This window comes from Anas acuta, chromosome 5 (genome assembly GCF_963932015.1).
Source record: "Anas acuta chromosome 5, bAnaAcu1.1, whole genome shotgun sequence".
In the NCBI taxonomy this organism is placed as follows: Eukaryota; Metazoa; Chordata; class Aves; order Anseriformes; family Anatidae; genus Anas; species Anas acuta.
Genome location: NC_088983.1, coordinates 32,603,632 through 32,619,279, shown reverse-complemented (window position 1 = coordinate 32,619,279; position 15,648 = coordinate 32,603,632). Strand labels below are relative to the sequence as shown.

Below are 15,648 nucleotides of genomic sequence, written 5' to 3'. Positions count from 1 at the left end.
CCCGGGCTGTGCTGTGTGCCGTGCCCCCATGCAGCATTCCCCATTATGGGACGTGGCCAAAACAGCTGCCTGGCCAGCCCAGGATCCCTGCTGTGCAGCCTCCACAGCCACCCCTGGCTGCCTCCTTCCCCGTGACCAGAGAGACAGGGGTGGGAGGTTCAGCAGAAAGCCATGGCAAGGCGTTGGCAAGGCCAGGGAAAGAGAGGAAGACAACGGGAATGTGTGAGGAGCATGGTTGGTTTGTTTGTTTTGTGGTTTGCTTTTTTTTTTTTTCTTTTCCCTTCACCAAATGCAGTTTTATTTTCTGCGTTAAAAATTTATGGAGCCCTTCATTTAATATTTATAAAGTAAGTGTCTTGGTGATAAATTACCGAGGAACACAACAGGGCAGCCTTGCTGCTGGGGTAGGAGTGCCCAGCAGAGGCTGGGAGCTTCCCATACATCTGGTCTGTCCCTGTCCCTCGTCCAGCATCTCTGGGGACAGCAGGGACTGTGCTGCGGGGCTGGGAGGAGGCTCCACGTGGGTGTTTGTCACTGTCAGGCTGTGGCACTGCTGGCCACCGTGTTTTATGGGGAAACACAGGTGGGAGCAGGAAGCCAGGCTGCCAGGGGCTGAGATGAGAGCCGCAAGGTGACCCAAGCATCTTCTGAAAACTCCGCCAGGTCGATGCGATCGATCCCACTAATCATTTCCTCTGTCAGAGCGAGGAGCAAAACCCTTGTGCCACCACCACCTAGGGGACAGGAACCATTCCCAGAGGATGGGGACCTGTGGGGCTGCCGTGATGCCTTGCAGGAGCTCCAGCCCAGCCCTCGCACGCTGCGACACTCAGCCCTAAATGTTCCTTCTGCTGCAGGTGCAACGCAGCAAATGGAGGCAACTCATCCGAAAGTCCCTGAGCTGGAGCCGCGTGGCCGCCTGGCTGCTCTGGATGGGTTAAATGACACTTCCCTGGGGCGTTTCGGGATCATTTGTTCCCTCGCTCCACCTCCCTAACTAGGCCTGGGGAGGTGGCGAGGGAGCGGACAAGGTGGCCGAAAGCAATTTCAGGCCTTGGAAAGAAATAAACTGGCATGTAACGGTGACAGGGAACTGTGCAATTAGTACAACGGGGCAATGTCAACAAGCTCTTAACGCCAGTTGTTATGGCAACACCAGGAAAAGCAATATCGGTGCTGGAAAAATCGAGAGGCTGAGAAACACCAACAGCGGCGGGCAGGGCAGCACCGGGGCGGCTCCGGGCATGGGACTGGGGAGAACTGGCAGCCCTGCCCTGGCTGGTCGAGCAGAATTGAGGGGAAGGAGGGTGCTGAGAGGCTTTTTTGTTAGCAAAGTGATGGTACTTTGGGACCAGCAGCCAGCTCTGTCCTTACGGGGCTCCCCGGTGGCAGGGATGCAACCCAGGCTCAAAGGGAAGCTGCTGCAGCAGACCCATGGGGGCTGAGAGCGTGTGGCTTCAGGGAGAGACACACCCTGAGCCCTTTAGAAAGAGACGAGTGACAGGAGGATCAAAGCACTGCAGAGAATTGTGTTTTGTCTAAAACCCAGGTCTTAACGGCAGCTTTTGAATGAATCTTAAGGCGACGTAATGGGATCTCTCAGAAAACAGCACAGCGAGCCCCGCAGCTGGTGCAACCAAGAGCAAAGACCTCTGCGTGGTGTTGGTGAGGTGTTCTTGCCCTCACAGCAATAGTTGAGTTAGTTGTTTCAGCAGCTTAGGACGCTGGTGGCTGTTTGCACTGGGGGTGTTTCTGCACAGCTCCACACCATGCTGCCATGGGAGGCCTCCACAAGGCCTCATGAGGTAGGAATGCTTTTGCTGAGCTTGATGGGGCTGCTTGTGGAGCAAACCGTGTAACCGTGTCCTTAAGGAGGCACAACCAGGCCCACAGTGAGGGGGCAGGTTCCTTAAAGCTAATGAGGTGCTAACGAATGGGACTGATAACCTGTTGCTCTCACCTGTAAATGCAGTAGCAGCGTGTGTGTGGTGGTAGCTGGCTGCTGCAGCTCTTTGGAAAACCTCTAGCATTAACTCTTGCCAAAGATGCCGTAAACTTCATAAACTTGCTTTTCCCTGCAGCTCCAGCAAGGAGAGGTGCTGGAGCTTTGCCCTGCTGCTGCCTGATGCAGTGAGCAGCCCTGGGAGCCCTGTCTCAGGCTCTGGGAACAGCTCCCTTCTTCCTCCTCCCGGAGACACCAGGGGTGTCCTGCTTCCTTCTGTCTGCACCAGCTCCAGGCTGCATGAAGAGACAGTGTACTGGAACTGGTGCTCGTTTGGCTTCAAGGTATCTGCCTTGGGGTGGCCTCGTGCTTCTCTGCTGGGATTGTTTGAGGTGAGGTGAGTGGCCTGGAGACCACGCGTGACAAATGTGGGCAGGAGGACAGCATGCTAGCAACTCAGAAGGTAGCAGCCCTGCACCAGTACCCCAAGTTCACCCAGTTCACTTGGGAGGAGAGGAAGAGACCCCATTCCCCAGGGAGGTTAATTCCCATCAAATTCCTGCAGACCTTAGGCAGCAGCCGCGTATCCTCCAGCCCTGCTCTGCCTTCCCAGGCAGCGCCACTTCAGCTCCCCTCAGCCTCCTGCTCCTTGGCCGTACCCAGCGTGCTGCTCCTGTGCAGCATCCTTTGATTTCTGCAGGGAAAGCCTTTGCCAGCAGAGAACGTGTCTGATTTTTTCTCGCTCCTCGGCAGCAGCTTTGGAGCTGTTGAGATCCCTGGGGACTGAGCCGGGCTTCAAACAGTCAGAGGAGCGGAGACCCAGTCTCCTGAGACGGCTGAGTGCAGCACAGCATCCGCTTTTTTTTTTTTCTTCTTTTTTTTTTTCCCTACGATGCTATCAAGACGTTTCTCTGTATTTCTTTCTTTGCAAATCAGTAGAATGCAGCTGGCTTCCCTCCCGCTGTTGTCAGGGGCTGTTGGGGAAGGTGTTTTCATTTCGGCTCTTGAGTTGAAGAATAAAGGAGGAGGAGAAGGTGGGAGAGAGGCTGCCGGAGAAAAATATCAGAGAAGGGCATGGGAGAGTGGCTGCTCGCAGCTCACCTGTGGAGGGAATAACAGCAGGCAGCGGGGATGCAGGATGCTGAGCACCAGGGATCCCAGCCTTGGTATCAGTACAAACCAGGATGGGGCTGATGAAGCTGGCTGGGTTTGGGGAGCCCCTGAAGTCTCGGACCTTCAGGCAGCGCATCCCTGTGGTACCAGCTTGATTTCTCCTGCACGGGTAAGGGGCTGGCTTTTGCCCCCTCCTGCCGTGTGCAGGCACCCGGCTGCACCAGTTCTGTGCCAAGCCCCCCAGGCTTTCCACCATCATTTTCTAGCCAGGCTCCTGACCCGGTCCCACGCTGCTCTGGAGCAGAATCCGGCCCCGTGCTGCCACAGCTTACAAGGCTGATGTATTAGTCCTATTCCCACTGAGCTCCTTCTTCGGGTTTGGCCTGTGATCATTAGGATAAAAAATACCCTTGGCACGAGCTGCCCTCCGCAGAAGTAATCCTTCCTCCCTGCTTGGCTCTGCTCCGGCTGCTGCCCTGCCAGATATCCCAGGCCCTCCTGCAGCGGTCCGCTTGTCCCAGCTCTGCTTTGTATGGCTCTGATGTCCACCCCAGGGGGATGGGGTCCCTCAGCAGGGACCTTGCCTTCCCTGGGAGCTGGCTGCAGGTATGCTGCCACCCCTGCTGGGCCATCAGTTGTCTTGCTGTGCATGCAGGGTTACTACCCATGTGTCCCATACTTCTCTGCTCCTTGTGTACGCTCTCCTCTAAGCTCCCTTTTTGCCTGCTTTTGCTGCTTGGGATACACCAGACCCTCCTGCTCTGTCCCCTTGTAGAAGAAAGGGAGCGGTGGCAGGGCACAGTGTCCCCTCCTGCCTCCCTACACCCAGTCCCAGTGTCCTGGGAGCAGAGCCTTCCCCCAAGGGGGTCCAGAGGGGATGTGAAGCCCCCCATCACACGCACACATTCAGCTCTCCACTAACTTGTGGTGCCACTCCATAGCAGCTGCAGAGAGGGCTGGGTGAAACTCGGGAGTCATTAACTCAGCTGGAAGGATGAGCTAATGAGAGGAACCTTGCGTGCTTCCCTCCCTGCTCCTGCTTGCTCGGTGCATATTAATCTTCCCAGCCACATGTGCCAGCAGCATCCCCGGCAGCTGAGCGCACTGCTGCATGTTTGCTTTATGGGCCATTGTTCCTGTGTCCCAGACCTCTGCTTGACTTGCTGTAGTTCTTCCCAGTGAATTTGTTCCAAACCAGATGATTTAGTGGCACGCAGAGACCTGGAGATGGCACGGGGAGGCCGTGCACGTTAATGAAGTCCCTGTTAGTGCTCGCGTGCTGCTGCACGGGCAGAGGGAGGACGGGGTGTTTGGGCGCAGCCCAATTCCCTGTCCCTTCTGGCACCAGGGTAGCCTGGTGGGGCTAAGCATAGTCTGTCCTGCAGGTCGTGAGGGTCTTCAGGGTAGGGATTTGTCTGGCCGGGCTGGGTGATGGCAAGTCAGCTGCTATAGGGTCATGCTAGCATTGCAGAAATGTAATTAATTCTGTGCACTAGCCAGGGAATAAAGGTGAGTTTGAGTATGGAGGCTGTAAAACCCTCCTGGGTGAACACATCTATCTCATCTTGAGCTTTGTGAGTAATCCCAGCTGTACACCTCCTAAAAACACTCCCATGGAGCCACAAATTCCTGCACAGCGGCTGTAAGGCTGTGGAGAGGCTCGCTTTTCTTAGTTAGGCTGGGAAATAGCTCACAGCACCCTCAAGATGCATTGACCCCAGGCTGTAAACCACTGACCTGCAGCTTACGGAGGAGAGAAACAAGAAGGCGAGGCAGCAATCCGCACACAGACAGGCTGTAAGCTCCAAAGGTGCCAGGGTGGGGTTTTAGTTTAAAAGCTGCTGCTGCTGTGAGCATCGCTGTGGGGCCAGTGGCCATCCCATCCCCATTGGGATGGGAAATGGGGTGAGGCTCAGCACATGCTGGGCTCCACGTGCACGTTGCCCCCAGCGTGGCTTTCTGCTCCTCTTCTTACCATAAGTATTTGGTTTCCCTTTAAAGGAGAACTTCAGAGGGGTGAGCTCTGGGAGCAGAAGTCAGTGTGGTTTGGGGCCTCCAGACCCCAAGCCCAATTAGCTCTGAGTGCGGGAGGACTCTGCTTTGTTCTCCAGCTCAGAGCACAGCTAGCGCCTGGACCTCAGGAGCAGGACATATTTAAATACTGCTGCTAATTGAAAGTATTCTAGCTCCATATTTCTCTTAAAAATTAACTCTTTTGGTTCAAAACGCCAAGCCAAGGCATGAGTTTCCCGTAGGCTATTAAAGCCATGTAAGTGTCAGTACCCACGAAACGCGTGCTTGTTGCTCAAAAGTTAATGCCAAGCCAACAGCTCGGGAAGCATCTGAGACCTGGAATGAAATACAAAAACAGATTTTGGCAACGGTAATGGGCTCTCCAAGTGCAGAGAAAATGCTGTCAACGATGAGCTCAGTCAAATTTGAGAAGCTGCGAACCTGAAAAAGTAGAAAGGCTGCTTGCCATTTCTGTCCTAGCAGTGACATCCGACCGAGTGAGGTCCGCTCTCCTGAAAATCTGTGAGGATGCCAGAGCTACTGAGCCTAGCTCGTTCGCTGTGTCTGATGCTGCCCTTCATAAATTGTAGGGCTTTTAAACACGAGTGCATGTTGAGAGTGCTTTTTTGTCCTGTATCGAGGACAGGTAAGGCAGGCTAATAAAACCGAGTGCAGATTCTGAGTTTATACATATTTCAGTTAATTACCATCCAAATTAAAGCTTATTCAACTGATGAGTTTAAAAAAAAAAATTAATCAGCTAGTGAATAAATGCAATATTAATCCTTTCAACACCAAAAAAAAAAATTATAATCAGAAGAAATGTTAATTGCGTCATAACTCGAACAGTGAGTTTGCCTTTCATGGATACGGGCAAACCCCAGCGTGGGCTGGTGCTGCCTGGTGGCTGCAAAGGGGCACAGGGCTGGGAGCAGGCACCCCAGGGCAGGGGGCAGAGGGTCTGGGGTCTCCTCCAAGCCCCCCAGCACAACACAGCCATGGTGGGGACAGGCAGAGCCCACACCGGGACTGCCAGCTGCCGGCGGCTCCGTGTTGCTAAGCGAGGAGAAGTTTTAACGCCTTGATTAATGCCCTGACTCTGGGTGAGTAATTAGAATTAATGTGGGATATCAAATCAGGAAATCAGGCATTATTAGGAGGAATTAGTGATTTATTTTCATTTTACGCCTGGCTCACCCCAATCCCCCAACACAGACGGGGGATTTGGCAAGAGACAAAGCTCCTTCCTCGCAGCGAAGGAAGGGAGAAAGAGGCAGCGATGGGGAGCGGGGCCGGCAGCGGAGCGCAGCGCTGAGTCCCCCTCTGCGTGGTTAATCACCGAGCTTCATCACAGCCTCCTGCGGACAGCAGAGGGACCATTGCCCACGGGATGCTTGGGGTCAGGGCAGTGCCGTGCACAGGTGGGCACGGGGACACCAACATCCCCATACACAGGTGGGCACGGGGACACCAACCTGGTGCCTGGTGCGAGCCCTCCCGGCTGCAGCTGGCGCCTCAATCACTCCAGTAAGGAGCTGGTGCTCCTGCACGCCTCATTGCCTGTGCCTGAGAATGAATTTTAATTATACTGCCCGGGCGCCGTAAATCACCGGGGCAATTAAAATCCCCATTTGCACTGACTAATTGCGCCGCGGCATGGGTTGTGGTGGGACGTTCAGCCGCTTAGCCGAGGTGTGCGGAGGAGCGGGGTGGATTTCAGAGGGAGCGTGGCCAAGGGGTGAGGGCAGGGGATGGAGCCCACCCGCTGCTCCTGCTTCCCACTCCCCACCCTCAGAGGACTGCTCATTTTGGTGCCTGGTCAGAAAAAGCCCAAGGGAACCTCTGCTCTGTATGTCCCTCGCAGCTCTGGGAGCTCGAGGAGGTTTTGGCCTGGTAAGGAGGTAAAATGGCCCCGGAAAGCAACCCTCTGTACCCCAACCAGACCCTTCTACATTTTTTCTTCTCGGGCAAGGATTTTAAGCACTTTTTCCCACTTTTTCTTTCCAAGATTAAAATGCCATTGGTACGGTTCTTCCTACCCCCTGTAGCATCTCAGCGGTGCTTTGCATTACCTTTGATGTGCCTCACGTGCCGAGTGCCTCCCAGAGAGCAGCGGGGGAAGCTTCAAGAACGGTGTTCAATATGCACAAAGGCTGTCTCTGGAGGAGTTTATCTTCGTGCAAAAAGGTAAGAAACCTTTCTATTTCTAATTATTTTGAGTCTATAAACAGGCCAAAAAAAAATATAGGAAAAAAAATCTCTTATTTCTGCCCATACACCAGAGAATGGAGGAGAACAAAGACTGGGTGTCCATGGGCATTGCAGGTGGAGCTGAATGTTGGAGCTCACCTCTCACCTCCTACCTGGGGTTTGGGCCCAGCTGTTTGACCGAGGAAGTGGCTGATCCCCTGCTTGTGCACAAGGCAGAGGCCAGGCTCTGTCAAGGAGATGCCAAGAGAAACCAGCCCCTGCCCCAGCCCGTGGTCCTGTGCAGAGAGGAACAGCTTTTTCTGGCTGGGTGTGAAGGCAGCGAAGGCTGGGGGGCTCAGGAGGCTCCAGCCCCTGATCGGGCTCATTCGCCATGCAGCTGGCACTCCCCGAGGAGGAGCACGCGACTGCAGAGCTGACTGCTAAAACGCATCCCGCTGCGAAGCATCGCACAGATTTGCATATAGTTCTTCATCAGAATTGAGACGTATTTGTTTAATTAGCACTGCTGTAACACCGGCTGGGCTGGAGGAGGTGCGGGTGAGCGGGCAGCTGGACCCCAGACATGTCAGGAGAGCAGGACGCAGCCATAGGGACAGCATCAAAGGGTTCCCTGTGTGGCATTGAGCAGCACAGTCAGCTCTCGGTGTGGCAGCAGGTCCAGCTGCAAAGCACGAAGCCCCTGCTCGGAGACGAGCAGGGCACCAAACGGGGCTGAGGCATCCTCCCTGGGCAGCTGGAGGATGCAGGTGCTTCGCTTCGGTGCTGCCTGCAGCAGCTGGGTCACCTTGCCCGGAGGTTTTTGAGCAAAGAGCCAAGGTACGGCCCGCGAGCTCAGTGATGGATAGGGAGGTATTACATGGGACATGGGCCTGTCGTTATCTGGCTTTTTGGCACCACAGAGGGGTCCCTGTGCCCTCAGCTGGTGCCAGGCAGCACGGCAGAGGGCAGGCTTTGGCTCCGGCATCCTCAGCCACACAGCCTCCGTCGGGCAGGCAGATTGATAGGTGTCTGGTGGAAAACGTCCCGCTGATAGCCCGAGAACAAAACGCAAACAGGGAGAAATGACAGCTGCTCCTGTAGCTGTTCCATCATCGCTGCCGATAGCAGCACGGCGCCTGCAGCTCCGCGATTGATGCGTCCCCGGGGACACCGGGAGCGCGGATGCCACAATCAGGGAGGATAAAAGAATCGCTGCTGGGACCCAGAGGAGGCTTCGGATCCTTATCGGGAACAAGACGGACATCAATCTGGTGCCAGCACGGGCCTGTCAGGCACAGCCCGCACACTCAGCACTGGTAGGACACAGCCCTTGCAGTGGTGTGGAGCAGCTCCTAATGCCATGTAAAGGACTCTGATTAGTTTAAAGCAAAGCCTGGTAGCAGTTTTCAACAGCGTCTCGAGGAAATTGCATCGTGACCATTTCAATCTCCACTGCTGCTGCCCTCTGGAGAGCGCAGGCAATATTTCTCTCTCCCCTGGAACAAGTCGGTCCCTTTGACTTTTGTTTGCACTCACCCTTCAGCTGATGTAGGGCCGCTTAGCAGGCGAGGAGGTGTTTGGGAGCCAGCCTCCCCTGCGCTCAGAGCACACAGCTCACCCTCCGTGTCCCTAACTGGTGGCTCCGTTGCTCCTGGTGGCTGCCAGCGCTGCTCCCCAGCAGCCCCACGCACTGGGGACATCAATGCTGCTGTCACCCACACTTTTCCTGCTGGGGAGCTGCAGCAGGAGCGTGGGGCAGCAGCAAGCCTGTGCCCAGGCACGCAGCAGAGGTGCCTGCATGGGATCTGGGCAAGGCTGCCCGAAGGTGCCCTCCCTGCCTGCTCCCCGCTTGCGCTCATCAGCTGTGACTCCTGGCAGGAGAGCTCCATCTGAGAGCGGGCCGGGAGCCACGGGCAGGTAATTGCTAAAGCAAGCAGGGCCGCGTTAATTGAGGCGACGGCAGCCAGCAATGTGCTCTCAGTTAAGCCTTGGCTCTGCCGCAGCCGGTGGGAAGGCACCGCGTGTCCCTGCCGTCCCCTCCCGTGCTGTGCCCTGCTGTCGGCTCCGTGGCCAGGGGACACGCTCCTCGCCGGCCACCCCTGCCCTGCGTGGCACGAGGCAGCGTCTCGGGGACCCCCGTGCCATGGGGGACCCGTGGGGCCAGGGCTGGCCCCGTGTCGGGGAGCAGGGAGGGGTGGGATGCGGCTGTTATGGCAACAGAGGCTCCGGAGATGAAGGGAAGGAAAAAGGCATGCTTTAAAGCACGTTTCCATGGCAACAACCATCTTCAAAGGCCTGGGTGAAAAAAATAAATAAAATAATTGGTAAAAAGAGGAGGTTTCCGTAGAGGGGGCACCTCTGTGGTGCTGGGGGAGTCAGACTGGGAGCATGGGGCCTCCTGAGAGGGGATGGGAGCTGGCAGAGAGGAGGGAGCAGAGCTGTGGGGTTTGGGGACCGTGTGGTGCCCCCTTCCTCACCCACATTTTGGTTTTGCTGCTGGGGCTGTGCTCCGTACACCACAGGCTCCATCCTGCACACCACAGAGCACGGTTTTGGCCCCAAACACTGCCCTCACAGCCTCATCACTCCCACCACATCATTTTGGGTTGTCCTAGCCCCCAGGTGAACCTCTCTTTGCTCACCCAGCCCCGCTCACTGTCCCAAAAGCCCGGCTCTGCCATCACAACCTGCTCCCTGCACTGGGGCACAGCCGGCAGCCCTCTCGCTGCCCGTAGCCTGCAGTGCTGATAGCCACAGGTGGACCAAAGCCACTTCTTTGTCAGGGGAGTTTTTATTTCGTCAGATATCGGGGTGGGGAGAGGAAATCTCCAGGGCTTTGCCTGGAGCTGGGTTTCAGCAGCCCCAGGGGGTGAGGCCTGACCTAAATTCGGCAGCAAGGTTTCTTGCAGTGGATGGGGGGGGGGGAAAACAAGCCTTGCAAGGGGGAAGCTTGGATTGAATTAAATCTGGATCGAATCACAGCCGTCTCCTCTGTGTTTCTTTAATTGGAAGTTCAGATTCGGTTTATTGTTCCCAGCTCCGTCGTTCTCAGTTTCCGATGTGCCGCAGGATTTGCTGTCTCAATCAGCTGCGATGGTCGTGCAGGGAAATTTGGGCTGCTGAGGTTTCTGGAAGTTGGGAAATGAGGATGTTTCGTTGGGTTTCAGAGTTAGAGCTCAGCAAAGGTAAGTGGAAGGGCCCCAACTCCGGCTGCTGCTTTCACTGCCTTTGGAAGGGATTCACTGGCCTGGTTTATTTTGGGTTATTGCAGTGGTGCTCGGGGCATAAAGAGGCAGCTTCAGCAAGTTCCTTTCTTGGGTAACAAGAAAATATCCAGGGCTCGATGACGACAAGCCGAACGGGTCCGCACGCATGTGCATTTCGCTCCCCTAACCTCCGGAGGGTTAGAGCAGTGATATGCTTAATCCTGGGTGTTTGGCCAACTCTCAACTTTGTTAGGCAGCTCCCCGGAGGAGGAACAAAGCTGCTCACATATGTACAGGTCTGAGCCGCTGGCTGCGCTCCAGAAACTGCTCCTCTCTGCTGCTGGAGAAGCTGTGTTTGTGCTGATCCAGGCGCATCCCCTGGAGGGATTAATGCTCGGCACACCTGACCTGGCACGGGCAGAGAAAGGGAATTGCTGCTCTTCCCCAAGGAGTGCCAGCGGGCTCTCTGTTGGCTTCAGGCATGGTCAGGGGGAAAGCTGGGAGCCTTCTGGTGTCGTCCTGTGCTCCTGGGCAAGCTGGGGCTGCTGAGTGAGGTCTCAGGTCCCCCTCCACCCCCTGCCCCAGCACACAGCTCAGCCAGGCTGCAAGATACGGGGATGGACACAGGCAGGAGGGAAACAAAGCTGGAGCATCTTTGGTGTGTGCTTCATGACAGGGCATCCCATCACCATCCCATCCACTGTCCCGTTCAGCAACCCTATGGGAAATGCCTCTTCTCTGCTGGATCGACTGTTTTTTATTATTATTGTTTGTTTGTTTGTTTGTTTGTTGGTTGATTGGGGATTTTTTTCATTTCCAGGGAAATGGTGTTGCTGCTCCATAAATAACGTGTGTTACTAACTATACTGACAAGCATCCTGCAGGGGCTGCCGTGCCCAAACTGGATTCAGGGATTTCGGTCCAAGTGAGCACCTGGAGGAGGCAGGTGGGGCTTCAGAGCCTGGTTTGAGGCAGCCACTTGGCCACCGAGGATGGCATCAGCCACAGCTCCTGGCTCTGTCCCCAGCCTGAAAAGCCAACTTCAGCCCAACCACGGAGAACGGAGCCAAAGCAAAGAGAAAGCGGAGTCACCCTTTGGTTTCCCTGTCTGACCTAGCCTTAAAAACTCAATTTGAAGGCGGCATTAGGGAAGTAAGATATCGTTTATCAGGAGCGACAGATCCAATCTATAAATTAGCATGCTCAGCCTGGGAGTCAGGAGGCAGAGATATCTATCAATTTCTCCCTGGCAGGCTGACACAGGCACACAAATTTGGCCAATTCCCCAGAGCAGCATCTGGTCTCCAGCAGGTCTGAGGGCCCAGAAGTGCTCGGAGGGCAGTGCCAGGGACAGGGACATTATATGGGAGAGCCCTGGAGATGAGCACAGCTCCCGGCCCCCTGCTCTTCTCTACCCCATCATCCTCCATTGTGTGGGCGCAAGAGGCCCCCAGCAAAATGGGGTTTGCTTCTCAGCCCCAAGGCGTGGTGAGATTTTTACTGCTCCATCAAGGCGTTCAGCATACGAGGAGCTGCAGAACTGCTGCAGTCCATTAGGGAAAAGCTGGCTATTTCAGGATCTACATCTACACAGCTCGCCTCCACCCTCTGAAAAGAAAGGCTGTAATATTTGTAGGACCTACACAAACGTAGCGGTAGATGTACACAAGCTGCTGTCTCTGTGATCTGGGGTTTTAGGGCTGCTCATCTCCCAGCCCCTGGTGACTTTTGACGATAAGTGGCATGACTGCAGCAAAGGACAAGCAAATGAGGCTATTAAGAAGCCTGTCAAGAGGCGTGTGTCTCCCTGAATCCCTTTTCCACATAAAAAAAGTACTGAGGCTGAGACAAATTGCCATACACACCTACCGATGGTGCTCTCACCCGCTGCGTGCTGTGCCAGAGCAGCTGGGGGCTCCCCATTAAACTCCCCATTTTGTGATTTTGCCCAAACCTGCACATCCCACCCGATTCCCACCACCAGGAGCAGCATGGAGTGTGCTGCCACCATGGACCCTTTTCCCCAGGGAAGCACAGAGGGAAATGAGGGGAAATGGGGCTAAACAGTAAGCTGGAGCCCTGCAGGGAGGGCAGCTGTGGGGACAGCTCCTGGCAGGGGAAACAGCACCAAAATGGGGGTAGGGGAAGCTCAAACAGTGCCACCAGCAAGCCTGTTAAGGGCCTCATAAATAAAAGCCCATATAGACAGCAGGTACTGCAAGGCTTTATAGGGCCATAAAACACCCCCAGCTGCCACCAGGGCTGGAAGGGATGGGTAGGGAATCTAATTTCCCAGGATTTAAAGCAGGTGAGAGAGATATAAATGTGTGTTTTTAATAGTAATTAATGCTGCCATTCAGCAGCACTTAAGCTCTGGGTTCGGAGCGTTTCCAGGGGGCTGCCTCATAAATCACAGCCCTGGAGAACCAGGACAGGCGGGATGCTGCTGGCTGCCAGAGGGGCCGGGGGACAGCCTGGGGGGGTCCCAGGGGTGCTCAGGTCACCTGTGGGACCAAGGGACACGCTGGTCACCCCCGGCTGGGCACTGCAGCGCTCGGTGTGGCCCCAAAAGTGGCTTTGCACAGCCTTTGCTGCGGGGGGGAGGCGATGCGGGACGGCAAGAGGAGGGCTCCAGCCCCCTAGTCCTGCCCAGGCCAGGCAGGGAAAGCCCCAAAAGCGTGCCAGCCCTGCCCCCTAGTGTCCCCAGCGCCAAGTGTCGCCAACATCGATGCTCGGCCTCTTCGGGTCTCCCGTGCGGCTGGGAAAAGGGATTCGTGCCGCCTCCCCGCCGGGATGCACCGACACCCCAGTCTTAGCAGCCAGGCTGCGGGTATTCAGCCCAATTGCTGCCTTTCAAGTAGGTCAAGTAAGTTAGGGAGGAAAGGGAGAGCTTTCCCGGGGGGTTTCTGCCTTATTTTAAAAGGTTTTGGTGTTGAGATGGGGAAGGATTGGGAAAGACAGGAGTGCTGCTGCCCGCCCAGGAGCATGGGCACCTCTGGGGACGTGGGCACAAGGACACTGCCGTGACATCCAGCCTTCCCAGTGCCTACAGCCCAGCAAAACTGGGTCCCAAGCTAGTGGTAGCTATTTTGAAAGCACTTGGGGAACTTCAGGCAGCGCTCTCTTAAAGCAGGAACAATCCTGGGCTGGTTCTTGGTGACGTGGTGCCGCGTTAATGTGCAACCAGGCAGGAAAATGCCCAGGCCTTGTGTGCACAAGGAGGTCAGTCACTGCTGCTATAGCGTAATAAACGCGTTCTATAAGGAAGTTAAATGTATTGAACTTCTCAAAAACTAGGTTAAAATGTAACTTCATCAGCCTGGAAGCGCGTGCTTGTAAAAACATCAGCAAAGTCGTAACAGGATCCAGAGGCTGCAATCTTGAACCCAGCAAGTCCAAGCATGGAGCAGTGTGTGCTATTAGGGGGAAACAAACAGCCATTGGACTCGTATTGCTAGTGTCCCACCGAATTTAGTATTCCTGGACGTATTTTTAGACAAAATTGATTATTTTTTTTTCCCCTAAAAGATGAGCTTTCATTCAAGCAGGAATTAATTCAGGAAAGCCCAAGGCTGGTGCTGTGCCAGAGGCCAGCCTGCATTGCCACAATGGCTCCAGCTCACATGATAACCTATTAATTACCACCTTTCCTCAGAAATCTCTTGTGTCCCGAAGCAGAGCATCCCTCGAGGCAGGCAGGCAGGCCAGATATGGCACAGTAACTCTGCCAGACAGCTTTTCCACCCAGGCAAGCCTTTACTTAAAGCACTTGTCAAAACCATTGCCATGCCTGCAGACGAGCTCTGCCTAGGGAGATTGACCAGCGCAACTATCACAGAACTACGTGATTATCTGCAAATAAATCACTTTTATTTTGGAAAACACTGTCAGCATCAGGGAATTATATTGTCAGGGCTGAGATAGCTATTCTGGTCAATTTTCCCACGTAGACGTGCCATACATGTATTATAAGTCTGGAGAATAATCTCCCAAGAGAAGCAATGAACATTTTATTGATTGGGATATTTCAAACTTGCACAGGACAAAGCAATCTTCTGTGTGCTGAACGAGCAGACGAGATGGGATTGAGGGTTGGGGATTCATTTTTACATTTCTAATTTCTGTGTTTAGTTTAGAGAAGATATTTTGAACAACATGAGCAAGTTGAGGAGAAATACTGTTCTCCGTCTGGCTCTGATGGGGTCATATTTGCAACATTATTGGGGGAAAGTGGTAATTTCTTTCAAATTCAAAATGCATGTGCGATGCTGAAGCCATGTGTATGTGTAAGGGGCCTTTGGGACCTCTAGAACCAAGCCAGGCTCTTCCTGGTCAGAAATTTCCAGCACACCACTGTGGAATCTGGTATTAACTTTATTTTATTTTGTTAATTTTGTTAATTTATTTTGTCCTGTTCAGCAGTTTGAATCTGTAACATGCTAGAGAGTTTGGTAGGGAAAACACTCCTTTGTTATAAAACACTGTCTAGAGAAGGTGGGACGCTTTGGCCTGTGAGTATGGGCAGATGGGTCTTTTACACCCTGAATAATGACTTGGGTTTGTGGCATAATCACTTCAGCAGGAGAGTGTGTGTGTGCAGCTTACCCCAGCACCTGGGCTGCCTTTAAAGAGATCGGTCATTTCCTGCACAGCTCATTGCTGCAGCGGGGTGCAGAGATGAGCACAGGCTGCACCTCAGCACTGGAGTAGTTAATAGTAGTGGCAGTGACATTTTTGTGTTTAGCTTTCCAAGTTAACACTGCAGGAAGAGGGCTCAGGCAGCCAACATTTCTCCGTACTGTCTTTACGAGCTGTTTGCAGATGTCACCATGTCTACTTCATTCAGGTAATAGTGGAAAAGTTTTATTTACCTCCATAAAAACAATAAATTTATTTATGTAAATAAGGCTCAGACAGCAGAGCACAGACCTATACCCCATGGCATGCTGTGGGCAAAACCCACATTAGAAAATCACTGAACACACAAGACCTATATCACACCTGCTCCAACTAGCACATAAAGGACGTTGATAGGAGATTGCAGGGCTGGAATTATTTCTGGCACAGGTGCGGCTATCAGTAACCTCCTTAATGACAGGAAGAGGCTGCTCCGTGAGCAGGTGACCTCCGTTGAAGTCTTTCATCCTTCAGTTTTTAATTCCCCTCCACATCGTTTCCGTGTCA

At 54.1% G+C, this 15,648-nt stretch overlaps 1 long non-coding RNA gene across 4 annotated transcripts; it reads left to right on the top strand.

The window, feature by feature from the left end:
• Positions 1-1,933: 1,933 nt before the first annotated feature.
• On the top strand, positions 1,934-10,036 carry LOC137857410 (uncharacterized). 4 transcript variants are annotated; one of them, XR_011097081.1, is made up of 3 exons: positions 1,934-2,334; positions 7,117-7,255; positions 7,351-10,036. It is a non-coding gene; the product is annotated as an uncharacterized lncRNA (long non-coding RNA). The 4 variants fall into 4 exon arrangements; XR_011097080.1 differs by having other exon boundaries at positions 1,934-2,339; XR_011097079.1 differs by having other exon boundaries at positions 1,935-2,334; positions 7,077-7,255.
• Positions 10,037-15,648: the final 5,612 nt, after the last annotated feature.